At 34.8% G+C, this 13,777-nt stretch overlaps 1 protein-coding gene across 2 annotated transcripts in view; it reads right to left on the minus strand.

The window, feature by feature from the left end:
- Positions 1 to 13,777, minus strand: part of SNX7 (sorting nexin 7) — a 111,611-nt gene that overhangs the window by 84,361 nt on the left and 13,473 nt on the right. The gene's annotated exons all lie outside the window — the stretch shown is intronic.

A 13,777-nucleotide genomic window follows, 5' to 3' on the forward strand; every position in this document is an offset into this window, starting at 1 on the left:
TATTAGTGAAATATGTCAAGAATCAAACAGATGATTGGAATTCTGATTTGATAGAGTATATTGAACATGTATTTTTATGTTTCCTCTTAAAATATATCCCAAAAAGTGACAGTCAAAAAGAAACAAACAAATGCCATAGACTCTCAAGGTTATAATGAAGAAACTATCACAAATGAGATATGTCTATTTTTTAGAAACTGGAATCTGACTGTCAAGGGATAACTGAAATAGCAGTGAAGAGAAAGCTGAAAACTAAACCAACAAGAGAATAGTAAAATAGGAGGAATCAAGCACTTATGATAGAGAATCCCATAAGGGCTCAGGAATTAGAAGGACCAGGAACCATGGACATAGATGTGCACATAGAGCTAAACCAGAAGGGTTAGTTGATAAACTATTAAAACTAAAAAGACTTAGAACCTTAAAGTCCCTCACTTGCCACTTGTAATCAAGTGCTTCCCATGTATTCCCATGTAAGAGGTCTTGGGTTCTATCCCTGATACCTCCTTAAAAAAAAAAAAAAATTTTTGAAAAAAAATTTTTGAAAAAAAAAGGATTTCTGAACTCTCAGGAAAACAAAAGCTGTAGAAGAGCAAAAAAGTAACTATAATTCTCTACATGGCATGGTTGTGAATAAAAATAAATTGCTCTTAATACTAGATTTTGAAATTATTTCAAAATAAAAATGTTTATAGTTAGGAAAAGTCAAGTCCTTCTACAAGGCTTAAAAACAAACAAAACAAAAGCAGCATTCCCTGATCCAGTACTCCCATTACCAGTTTGTACTTCGCAGATGCAAATTTAGAATTCTCTCAGCTATTTTTCTCTTGTTACTTTTCTTATGCTAAAATAACATAAATTGCTACTTTTAAATTTTTTCAATTTAGATATCATTAGCAAGCTTCCTATGAGGAAGGATGAATGAGTATTTATTTACTCATTCATTTAATTACATGAACATGGACTCAGGAATTTCTATTTTACTCAGTGGGTTATAATCCATTAATATCAAAATTTATTTTGTTGTTCAAACAGTTCCAAATTTGGTTGACAGGAGTCCCTTCAGGCTGGCATCTGTGTTTTGTGTTTTTTTGTTGTTTGTTTTTTTGGATATGTCTTCATCATTCTCTGTACATTCCTTTACTTTCTGACATAAGATTCAGGCTAATCTGGTATTTTTCCCACTCTAGTTTTTGGAATGAGACATTTCTCAAGGAGCTCTGGTTCCTTTGTAGAGATTTATATGGAAATCAAGATATAAGTGCTAGGAAACATATATATAATACAAACACAATATATGTGCATAATAAATACACACAAACTACATAGATCTAGGTAGACAGATGACAGAGAGATAGAGCAAGGGAGGGAGGGAGAAAAACAGATGTTAAATATCTTGAGTTAAGACTGACACCTCCAATTCTAATTCAAAACCACTAATCTGGCCTTCTCCCTTTCCATATTTGTAACCTCTTTCTCCAATAGGAAAAGCCTGGCTCCCATTATCCTGAATCTATTTACTGGTTCACTCAGTCTCCCTGTATGTCATACCAGCCCCGCTCCCTGCCCTGCCCGGACACCTTGGCCAAGGCAACGTCATCTCCTCAGCTTCACCACCTCTGCCTCAATCCTACCAGCCACTTCCTTGGCCTCACTGGTTATCACCTCAAATTTTTGTTTTTAAATAAAGGAAAAGGAAGAATGGGAAGGGAAGGGCTATGTATTTCTTTTTAAATAAAAATTAAAAGGAAACAAAAGGCTAATATAGAGTAAATTTAAGTATAAATACTGTGTCACTCATATGCAAAGATAAAGCTAATGTCACTAGGACATTTGAGTCATTTCTGCAGTAATAATGACTTATTCTCCAACTCTGTATTTCAAAAAATAAGGCTATCGCTGTTAGAATCAAAAGTTTTGCCTGCTGGGAAGCTGATATGGCTCAAGTGATTGAGCTCTCACCTACCACATGGGAGGTCTGGGTTTGGTTCCTGGTTCTCCTAAGGAAGACAAGCAACACAGTGAAACTGGCGAAACACGATGACACAACAAGAGACACGCGGAGGAAAATATGAGAGATACAACAAAGCAGTGAGTGGAGGTGGCTCAAGCAATTAGATACCTCCCTCCCACATGGGAGGTCCCAGTTCCAGTTCTGGTGCCTCCTAAAAGAAAAAAACAAGAAGACCAGCACACAACAAACAAACACAGCAAATACAAACAACAAGGGGGTAGAGAGAAATTAATTAATTAAATAAATCTTTTTTAAAAAATTTTTGCCTGCTGTTATAAAAACAACTAAAGTGAACTGACACACTTGGAGATTAAATCTACAGCAAAGCTTATCTTACTTTAGCAACAGTGTTGATCAGTCCTGTGTAGAAAAATCATTAGAAGACAAAAAATGAGTTCTAGTCCTGTCTCTGCTATTAACTAACCAGGTAACCTTGAACAATTAATTTAACAGGTCTACGTGAAATCAAGAGTTGAATTTGATAGTCTCCAAAATCTCTCTCAGATCAAATGCTAAAATAATACAATTTCTAAATGCATTACTATAGTAAAAGGATGAAATCATAATATAGACTTCTTTTACCTTTAAAATAAATCAACATAAATGCTTTTGAAACATCATAACATCCAGAGTACTACTCTAAAGGCTCTTGCCTCAAGCAGTTTAATTTTTTGAACTAAAATAAAGCATTTATGTGGCCTTTAACTGCAATAATAGAAGAAATATTATGGTAAGGCACAATAATTGAAAAGACAAGAGCAATGATTGGGCAGAGTAAGAAGGTTCAGTTATTGTTCCCGCAGAAAAGATTTGTGAAAGGAAAAGCTCCATTTAGGCATGATGTGGACCTTGGAGTAGAAGACAAATTCCACTTGGGTTAACCAGACATACAAAAATGTAGAGGCAAGAAACATCTTAAAACAAAAGTTTAGTGAAATTAATTATGACTTATCCCTCTGATGGTATACAATAAGGTGTATCCATATGATAGAATATAATAAAGTGATTAAAAGTAATGTTTTAGGAAAATATCTAGTAATTTGGGAAAAGTTTCACTGTATATGATTAAGAGAAAATGGCAGGTATAAATACTGTATACAACACAGATTCTAATGTGTGTATGTAAGGAAATATCTAGTAACTTGGAGAAAGTTTCATTGTATGTTATTAAGAGAAATTAGCAGGTATTAATTTTGTATACAACCTAGATTTCAATGTGTGTATATATGAGGGTGAGAAAATTAGAAAACTTAAAAGCTATACAAGAAAATGTTAAAGTCATTATTCTAAACATTGGGATTAATGTAAAATATAATATTTCTATGAAGGTTTCCAAACTTTCTAAATATTCTAATATCAACATATTATTTTGTAATCAGAAAAAAAAAGGTAAAATCAATAACATCAGCAATTATATTGTATCATATTATCATAATGTTTCTTACTATGTTCAGACATTATGATTAGTCAAAAGAGTTGTCCAGGGCCATTTTGACAAAAGACTTTGAATTACATTTGATTTTTTTTTTAACTCAAAGTTATATAGTTAAAAGAGAATTTTAAAAATATATATGGATTGTTGCAAGATGGTATGGGATTAGGAAGAGAAGGCTCAGCACTCTTATAAAAACAACAGAGAAAGAGCCAAAAGCTGCCCAAGGGACCCACTTTGGAGGTTAGCAGACCAGGACAGTGCTTCACAACTCCTAGGAGAGTGAGGGACAGAGAGAAGAATTAATTAGTGTAATAAACCACATCGATAAATTGAAGAAAAATCACATGATCTTCTCGATTGATGCAGAAAAGGCATTTGACAAAATACAGTACACTTTCTTGATAGAAACACTCCAAAAGATAGGAATAGAAGGAAGCTTTCTCAATATAGTAAAGTGTATATATGAAAAGCCTACACCTAGCATTGTACTCAATGGTGAAAAACTGAAAGCTTTCCCACCAAGATCAGGAACAAGACAAGGATGCCTACTGTCACCATTATTATTCAATACTGTGCTAGAAGTTCCAGCTAGAGCAATTAGGCTTGATAAAGAAAAAGCACCAAAATAGGAAAGGAAGAAGTAAAACTTTCACTATTCACTGATAACATGATCCTATATCTACAAAACCCTAAAAAAGCCACAACGAAGCTACTAGAATTAATAGACAAATTCAGCAAAGTGATGGGACACAAAGTTTATACACAAAAATCAATAGTGTTTCTATACACTATTGATGTGCAATCCGAGGAGGAAATCAGAAAAAAAATTCCATTTATTATAGCAACTAAAACAACCAAATATTTAGGAATAAACTTAATCAAGGTCATAAAGGACCTGTATTCAGAAAACTACAAAACATTGCTAAAAGAAACCGAAGAAGACTTAAATAAATGGAAAGACATTCTGTGTTCATGGATTGGAAGACTAAATATCATTAAGATGTCAATTCTACCCAAACTGATTTACAGATTCAATGCAATCCCAATAAAAACCCCAACAGCATTTTTGCAGAAATTGAAAAGCCAATAATTAAATTCATTTGGAAGAGTAAGGGGCCCCAAATAACAAAAAAAAAAAAAAAAAGTCTTTCAAAAGAAGAATGAAGTTGGAAGACTCTCACTTCCTGTCTTTAAAGTGTATTACTTAGCTACAGTAGTAAAGACCACTTGGTACTGGCATTAAGACAGACAGATCGGCCAATGAAACCAAATTGAGAACTCAGAAATTGGCCCTTGCTTCTACAGTCAAGTGATTTTTGACAAGACTGTTAAGACCACCCAACTGGGCCAGAACACTCTATTCAACAAATGGTGTTGGGAGAAATGGATAGCTATATCCAAAATAAAGAAAGATGACCCCTATCTCACACTTTATACAAAAATTAACTCAAAATTATTAAGGACTTAAATATAAAAACAATAACCATAATACTCTGAGAAGAAAATGTAGGAAAACATCTTCAAGATCTTGTAGGCTATAGTTTCTTAAACCTTACACCCAAAGCACGAGCAACAAAAGAAAAAATAGATAACTGTGACCTCCTCAAAATTAAACACTTTTGCCCCTCAAAGGATATTGCCAAAAGGGTGAAAAGGCAGCTGACTCAAGGGGAGAAAATATTTGGCAATTGCATACCTGATAAGGGTTTAATATCCAGGATATATAAAGAGATTATAAAACTCAACAATAAAAAGACAAACTAGCTGATTTTAAAATGGGCAAAAGACAACTGTCCAAAGAAGAAATACAAATGGTGAAAAACACTTGAAAAAATGTTGAACATCACTAGTGATTAGGGAAATGCAAGTCTAACCTACAATGAGATATCATTTCACACCTATTGGAATGGGCACTACTAAAAAGTCAGAAAATTATACATGTTGGAGAGGATATGATGAGATAGAAACACTTACTCACTGTTGGTGGGAATGTAGAGTGGTACAGCCACTGTGGAGTACTATTTGGCAGTTCCTAAGAAATCTGAATATAGACTTGCCATATGACCCAGCATTACCATTACTAGGTATATATCCAGAAGAACCTTGAGCAGTGAATGAATAGATATCTGCACACCAGTGTTCATAGCAGTGTTATTCATGACAGTCAAAAGTTGGAAATAACCCAGGAAGCAAATTGTGATGTATACACATGATGGAATATTATGCAGCAGTAAGAAGATATGAAGTTATGGACAATATGATAACATGGATGAACCTGGAGGACATTATGTTGAGAGAAGCAATCCAGACACGAAAGGACAAATAGTATACGATTGCCCTATTATGAAGTAAGTATATTATGTGAAATATAAATACATTATGTGAAATATTAATATACATAGAATTGCATATATGAGATTCTTTTTCTTTAAAGCTGAACAAATTTAATATTACAAATATTAATATCAAAAACAAAAAACAAAAACCACTATACTAAGTACAGGAGACCAGACACAGAGTACTACATACTGTATGATTTATGTAAAATGTAAATATAAATCAATTTATAAAGATGAAATGAGATTAGTGGTTATGTAGGTCTAAGGAAGGAATACTAAGGAGTATGGAGACTTGATTTTTGGAGTAATGAAATTGTCTAAAATTTTTGAGATAATGAATGTATAACATTGTGATTATACTAAAAGCCATTGATTATACATTTTGGATAGAATAGCCAGAAATAGCAGCTATGTACAGTGGTGGAAGCATAGAGAGATTAAGAGGTGAGGAATTTTCTTGTTTGTCTATTTTTTATTATTATTATTACTAAAATGAAATGCTCTAGTAACAATTGAAGTGATGATGCACAACTACATGATAATACAAAATACTACTGATTGCATACTTTGGATAAATTGTATGGTTTACTAATATGTATCAATAAAATTGATTTGTTTAAAAAAAAATGTATGAAATCCCATGGAAATGGGATTGTCAAAATGATGGAATGCTGGCACAATAGAATATTAAGCAGATATGAATAATCAGAATTCAAAGCTTCCAAATAAGTGTGCAATTCACATGTACAAAAATCTCTCAATAAACATTTCATATTAATAGTTTCCCATCTTTGGAAAAAAACATTAAAAATCAAACAAATTTTCATTTGACTGGCAAGCATATTTTAAATTTTACTGACATTGCATACACCATGTGCTTTGGGGTTCTTTGTACTTACTCTCCCAATTTACCACAGCCTACTCCTTTTACCTACTACATAATTTAGCCTTCTATTTCTTCTGCTTAAAATGCATCCTTTTGTAGAGTGGGAAAGATCTGCATGACTTTACAAAGGCTCACAATTCAAATGAGTGTAATGTGGTATTATAAAAATATGCTTCAATATCTAGCAAAGGAAGAAAATTACAGGCTGAAATTTAGCAACATCCAAGATTTCAGGCAAAGGATTTAAATTACTATGAATCACTCAAAAACATTCTTAGAACCTCAATAAAACTGACTATCCAAAGTGTTTTATATTCACTTTTTAAAAAGGAAAGAAAATATACTGACAATACTTAAAAGATCTACATATGGACATGAATGACTGAAGAAAATAAGTGTGTTACAAGATCCGAAGAAGCAATTAACCAAAAAGGACTCCATTTAACCTTTTGTGGTTGATGTGTTTCAGGAATGGATCATTAAATTCTTTCCAACCAAAGGTCTAGCCTCCACAATAACAGGAGCACGCATGCTTGCTTGCTTCTCTTCTTTCTTCTCTCTTTCCTCCCTCACTCCTCCCTCCTTCCTTCCTTCCTGACATTTGGATATATGCCCAATATCTTTAAGGTCTTTTAAATACTGAAAATACATCTTTTCTTTTTTTTCTTCAAAAGACTAAAGATAAATAAGGGAAGTTATCTACATGGCAAATTTTTCTTCTTAAATAACATTTAATGCCTTTTCTATAGCTAGTAAGTATAGTGAGACATACACAGACAAACAACCAAAACAATCAAGCAAAGCCTTAGGAAGGTTTTAGGCTGATACGTGAATATGAATAATAGAAAAAATAAGCCCAATTTGTTGCTGGAAACCATTGTCTTTTATCCTTACTGTAAATCAACACATCCACTGGAAGTGGCATCATTTAAATAACTTTACTGAAAAAAGTGGACATTAGGATTGTGTCAACGTGATATTGGAATTTATTGATGATGTCACTTATAAATTAAGAGTACGTTTTCCTTGTAGTTACTCTTGTTTTATTATAAGCAAGAGTATTCAGATAATACCATAATAAGCATTTCTCTACTCAATAAAAATTTGTAGAAGGAAGCAAAAGTGGAAGGAAGGAAAGAATCACCATTAATATATTTCACCCTCACTTCCACTCATTCATTTTGTTATTAGTTAACAATAACCTCCAATAATTTATGGGAAATGTATGTGCCTGCTCCCTTACCTCTATTAGATGGGTGCAAAGTTCCACTATTGAAGTCAGCAAAATATAGAGCTGAAATTTAAACAGCTTGCCAATACTTGAGTTGTCAGGAGAGAAACACCAAAAGAAACAGGTTAAAAGATGAGTTATGACCTCCCTTTGAGCTGTCCTTCCTTAATGCCCCTCACTAAAATGCTACTCAGGAACAGCTCATAAATTTAACATGAATTACTCTGATAATACTAAATAGCATCCACCATCTGTGCACAAACAGCTACTTTCTTTTACAAGTAGAGAGGGGGAAAAAAATCAATGTGAGAAGTGTGATAAATCAGAATAGTGGCATGAAAAGGGCATGCAAATAAAATTGCTGATGTACAAGAAACACGCACACCAAGAGACATCTGGTAAAAAAGCAACTTAATGTGGAAGGAGTTTGAGAAACCATGTTGTTAAGAGGGACACTCATCTTGATAAGCCTAAATTTATACTTAGCAGCTGTGTTTTAGTTTACAAATCCTTCCAATCTGCCTGCTTATAATAATAATAAAAAATGAGAAAGGCCTTCTGTGGAACATAGTTGAAATGTGATGGGGAGGAGAAAGCCAATTCTCTCTCCTGTTCTATAGAGGGGAATACAACATTTAATCTCGTTTGACATAATTTTCTCTGTCGAAAGAAAAAAGTATATATGTATATGGTATAGTAAAAGAAAAAGTGTTTGTCATCAGGCAGAGATCAATTTTAATCCAAGTTTAGATGTATAGTAGCTGTGAGAACTTGGTCAAGTCACGTTACTTCTCTGAGGTTCAGTTTTCTCACTTGTAATCTCCTCACCTAGGATCATGGAGGATCATGAAGAGGATAAAAAGAATAATAAATGCGATGCACATATCGGTTACTTGAGATGTTCCAAAAAATGTGCTAAAGGCACAAGTATCTTAGGTAAACCTTACTACAAATGTAGAGTACGTGTTGTATTTCCCTCTTTTTAACCAGATAGCAGTGCTATTGAATAGGTATTCTTTTACTCCTTGTTTTCATACAAGAAACCAAGTTAAGGCACTTGTTCAAATTATAACAGCTACCAAGCAGAGGAACCAGCATTTGACCTATCTGCCTAATGTAGTGGAACTTACATTAGTATACGCAGCTGATCCCTGGATGTTGTCACTGAATTCGCCTTCTCAGTGACCCAGGAAATTAATTAGAAATCTAAAGCAAGAATAAAATCAATTTCTGTGGTAATATATGGCTACGTAATACACAAAATTTGAGGAAGTACATGTGCATTTAAGGCCACCCTGTTGGAAATTAGAGAATACTAGAAACAGAAAAATGAATAAATTGTAGCATATGTATGTATATAAGGCTATATATAGCAGTAAAAATCAACACCAACTTTATGCAACAACTTGGATAAATCTCAAAAAAAAAAATTAATGGAAGAATTCCTACAGGATGGCATTATTTTTTAAAAGTCCTAAAACATGCAAGATCCAAGTATACATAAACCCTTAAAAGACATTATTTAAAGACACATATGTAGCACAAACTTTTAAGAAAAGCAAACGAATGATCAACATAAAATTCAGGTTATCAGTTGCTTTTAAGCAGGAGAAAGAGATCATCTTGAGGAGAGACACACAAGGAATGTCAAACTATTAGCTGTGTTTTACTTCTTAAGTTGAATGTGGGTATATAGATAAACATTTTATTATTCTCTGTAACAGCAGCCTGCAAACTTTTTAATGCAAAGGGCCAGACAGTAGATATTTTTCACTTTATGGGCCAGAAAGTCTCTGCTGTAGCTACTCAACTCTGCCATTGTAGTGTGAAAGCAGCCATAGGCCATCCAAAAATGAATGGGTGTGGCTGTGTACCAATAAAGCTTTTATTTAAAAAATACGCAGCAGGCGAGATTTGCCCTGTGAGCTATGGTTCACCTCTGCTTTTTACTATAGATATTATATAGATAGCCATATAATATAGCTATTAGAGAGATAAAAATACAGATACATGTATTTATGTATTTTGTATGCATGAAAATGTTCTATAGTAAAAAATCATTTTTAAAAGCTTAAAAAGATATATTTAAGTAAGATAAAGGATATACTTTTGATTAATGGAAATTGTCCATTAATTTTTTAACCACAGTTTTCTCATGAAACCCAGGAAAAATAAAAATAAAGTCCTTTTGACTACTTTAGGTAAGCAAAAGGTAAATTTCAGATTTTTAGTGTTTGTGTTTCTTTTAGGGACTTTTTTAAACTATTCTCAGCCATACACACAAATCACTGTTTTTAATCACCTCGGTAAAGATTACTGTCTACGTAAGCAAGGACAAGAGAAGAAGAACTAAGGCTGCAAGATAGGTGAGGCTCCCTCGTTAGTTTAGCATGTTCTCCAACATACTGCTATAGTTCATATGTGTACTCAGTAATAGGCCACATAATCACACATTAAAAATATTTAAAGTCATGAACGCTAAAATCCACCAATGACCAAAGATATCTGTCAGTGATAATCCAGGGAGCAGATGTGGCCCAAGTGGCTGAACACCTGCTTCCCACACAGGAGGTCAGTCCCAGGTTTGGTCCCCGATGACTCCTAAAAAGCAAAACAAGCAAACTGATGAAAAAACCAACTCAGGGCAGCCGATGTGGCTCAGTGGGCTTCCCACACACGAGGTCCCGGGCTCGTTTCCCAGCTTTGGTACCATAAAATAAATAAACAGTCTGAAATGATTTCCACGCAGCTCAATCAGTTGACTGTGCCCTTAAGAGGAACGACTAAAATGGATCCTGGCCTACGGTAAATTAAAACTAATCTCCTAAACCAAAATCCCATGTTTATAGATATTCTCCAGGGCAAGGGTTGAGTTGCCTTAACATCCGGTCACACCGACAAGTTTAAAAAGAATTTCTGAAGAGACCCTCAAGACTGACTAGGAGCCTTGGGAACCCAGAGGCCACTAGAGGCCACTGGGGGAATTGGTGGGGGCCCCTCTGTGCTCCCCTGGCACCCAGGCTTCTGCCTGAGCCCCTCCTTCCAGCCACCTTGCAGCCTTCTAACAAGCCCTGAATCAAACATAAACAATAAAGCTTTTTGCAGCAAAAAATAAAAATAAAAATATTAGGAAAATCAGGTGACGATTCCAAATAGGAAAAAATCGTGATAAACAAGGGAGTAAGTTCGGGAGAAACTGGAAGGGATTGCTAAAGGGAGGGGTTAAAGGAGTGAGGAGAAATAAATGCTTTTCATAGAGTAGTAAGGGATGGCATCTTTAAAGAGACAATGTGAGGAAGAGTCAGCAGGTGCAACACTGAAGGAAGAGGATCCCTGGAGGGGAACCAATCAGGCCCAAGGATGAAAACACTTAGGGTGTTGGAGGAACAGAAGCGAGACAAATGGCTAAACAGAGGCTTTGATAAAGGAACAAACAACAAAACCCATTTTGACATTTACTGTGACAGAATTTCAAGTATTCACATTTTTATCTTATAGGTCTAAAAAAGGGGGGGGGGGGGGGGGCAACTTCTTGATAAATGAACGTTGTAGCTAAAAATCCAAAAGAGATCTGCTGCCCAGTCAGAGACTTTTAAGGATCTGCATGGTTTTACTCTGCCTATTCATGAGCCAATTGGAGGTTAGTAATCGTGACTAATGCATTTCCATTTATCTCAGATATTCATGGATAATCTCTTACCTAGTGGAAAATTTTCCTGTTTGCATTTAATTCTCAGTAGAAAAAGAATCATTTTGTTTATTCAGAATTGTTCTACTCCCCCACAAAAGCATTATGGTAGATGGTATGGTTGTACCAATGATCCCTTGCTTCCCAAGAAAGCATTGATAGACATCCTTTCCATCGCAAGGTGATTTTAGTGCCTCTCAAGGAAAATAGTTCCCCATTCCAATGGGTTTGACCAGTGACTTGCTCTAGATAATAGCATGTGTCTGGGCAGAAGTGTCTGGAGCCATTGCCTGTTTCCACCAAAGCTCATGTTCTTTCCCATCCCCAGAGGAATGACATATCCCAGGTGGAGGCCACTCCTTCAGTCTTGATTCCAGAATGAAGAAGAAAGCAGCACCACACTCAGAGCCTGGAGCAGAACTGCAGCTCAGCCACAGCTGATGGGTTCATGAGCAAGAAATAAATCTTTATTGTAGATAATCCACTGAGATCTTGAGGTTGTTTGTACTACAGCATATAACCTAGCAAAAACTGATGAAGATACCATTTTATGTTCATTTATATTAATATATATATATGTATATACGTATTTACACACACACTCTGAACTTTCTCAGAGTTAGTAAAGGAGAACAAATTTGGGTTTTTTTTAATTTTGAAGATTCATATATCAAGAATTTGCCATTTGTGATCACACATAATAAGGTTTTCATTTTCATTCTAAACAGAATTTCTATTCTTAATATTGCATTTTATTTATTTATTTTTGTTTGTTTGGTTTTTTTTTTGAGTTACCAGGGCTGGGGATTGACCCTGTATGTGGGAAGCCGGTGCTCAACCGCTGAGCTACACTGACTTGCAATATTTCATTTTAAATCAGGGTTCTTAACTTTTTTGTTCCCCAGACTCCTTGCCAGTCAGGTGAAAACCATGGACCCTTTACTAAGTCCACACTATACTGTATATTATTTAATAAATATATCACACCTGCACCAACACTTCCCCACAAGAATAATGTTTCTTTTGAATATTCAATTCAATTCAAGGTCACAGACCCTCTGAAATCTTTCTACGGACCCCTTGGGGGTCCATGGACACCTGGATAAGAGCCCCTGCTTTAAATGCTTAAGCGCTATTTTCCATTTTTAAGGAAAAATATTTTTTATATCAAAAAGTTTTAACTATGATTAAAGAATAATAAAATTACAACAAAAATGAACCTCCAAAACATTATGCTAAATGAAATAAACTAGACAGAAAGACTACATCCTGCACAATTCCATTTATATGAAACTTCATGAAAAGACAAATCTATAGAGACATTAGTAGATTACTGGTTACCTATGGCTGGGAGTGGGAAAGAGGACTAACCGTCCACAGGTATGGGGGTCATACTTGGATTACGAAAATGTTCTGAATCTTGATGACTGTGAAGGTTGTACAGGTGGGGAAATTTGCTTTACAAATCATTGACTCATTCACCCCAAATGAGTGAATTGTATGGTATGTAAATGATACCTCAATAAAGTTTTGTTTTGTTTTGTTTCTTTAAAAGAGCATGTCATATAAACGCATACCTGGAAGTCAAAAAAATTGTAAGGAAATTGTTTTGAACTTAAAAACTACTGGTTTATCCTTCTGTTCTGTTTTGTCCTATGTGTGTTTTACTGAGCTTTTTTTAAACCTATTTACCTAATAATTATGATTGCTTTGTTGTAGAATTTGATACTAGGTTCAATTATTTGTGTATAGAAAGGCCAGGACTCAGGAATGATTTTGAGAAGGAATAATGGTTTATTGATGACCGGCTGGACTCGGGAGCCTTCTGTTTCAAACCCAAGCCCCGAACAAGATTTTTGAGTCCCTTTTATACAGAAAGGAAAGGCCAAATGGTCCTTTTGTTTCAGTTCTCAAAAGGCCTGAATTAGCATATATCTTCCACATCCTAGGTAAGCTTTTAGCATGGACTTCATACATTCTAGATAAGCTTTTAGTACATTTTGTTTGCATTTTCCCTGAATATTTAAAGTTTATAGACTTTGCATTGTTAAACTGTTTCCTGAGACTGGAGTCGCTGCCATAGTCACAAAGGGCAGGACTGCAGCCTCTTACCTTTCCACACCCACAAGTCAGGACAGTCAGTTTAGGTTAAGGTTATCTCTGAAGAGACAAAGAGCGGCCCAC

This window comes from Dasypus novemcinctus, chromosome 9 (assembly GCF_030445035.2).
Source record: "Dasypus novemcinctus isolate mDasNov1 chromosome 9, mDasNov1.1.hap2, whole genome shotgun sequence".
Lineage (NCBI taxonomy): Eukaryota > Metazoa > Chordata > Mammalia > Cingulata > Dasypodidae > Dasypus > Dasypus novemcinctus.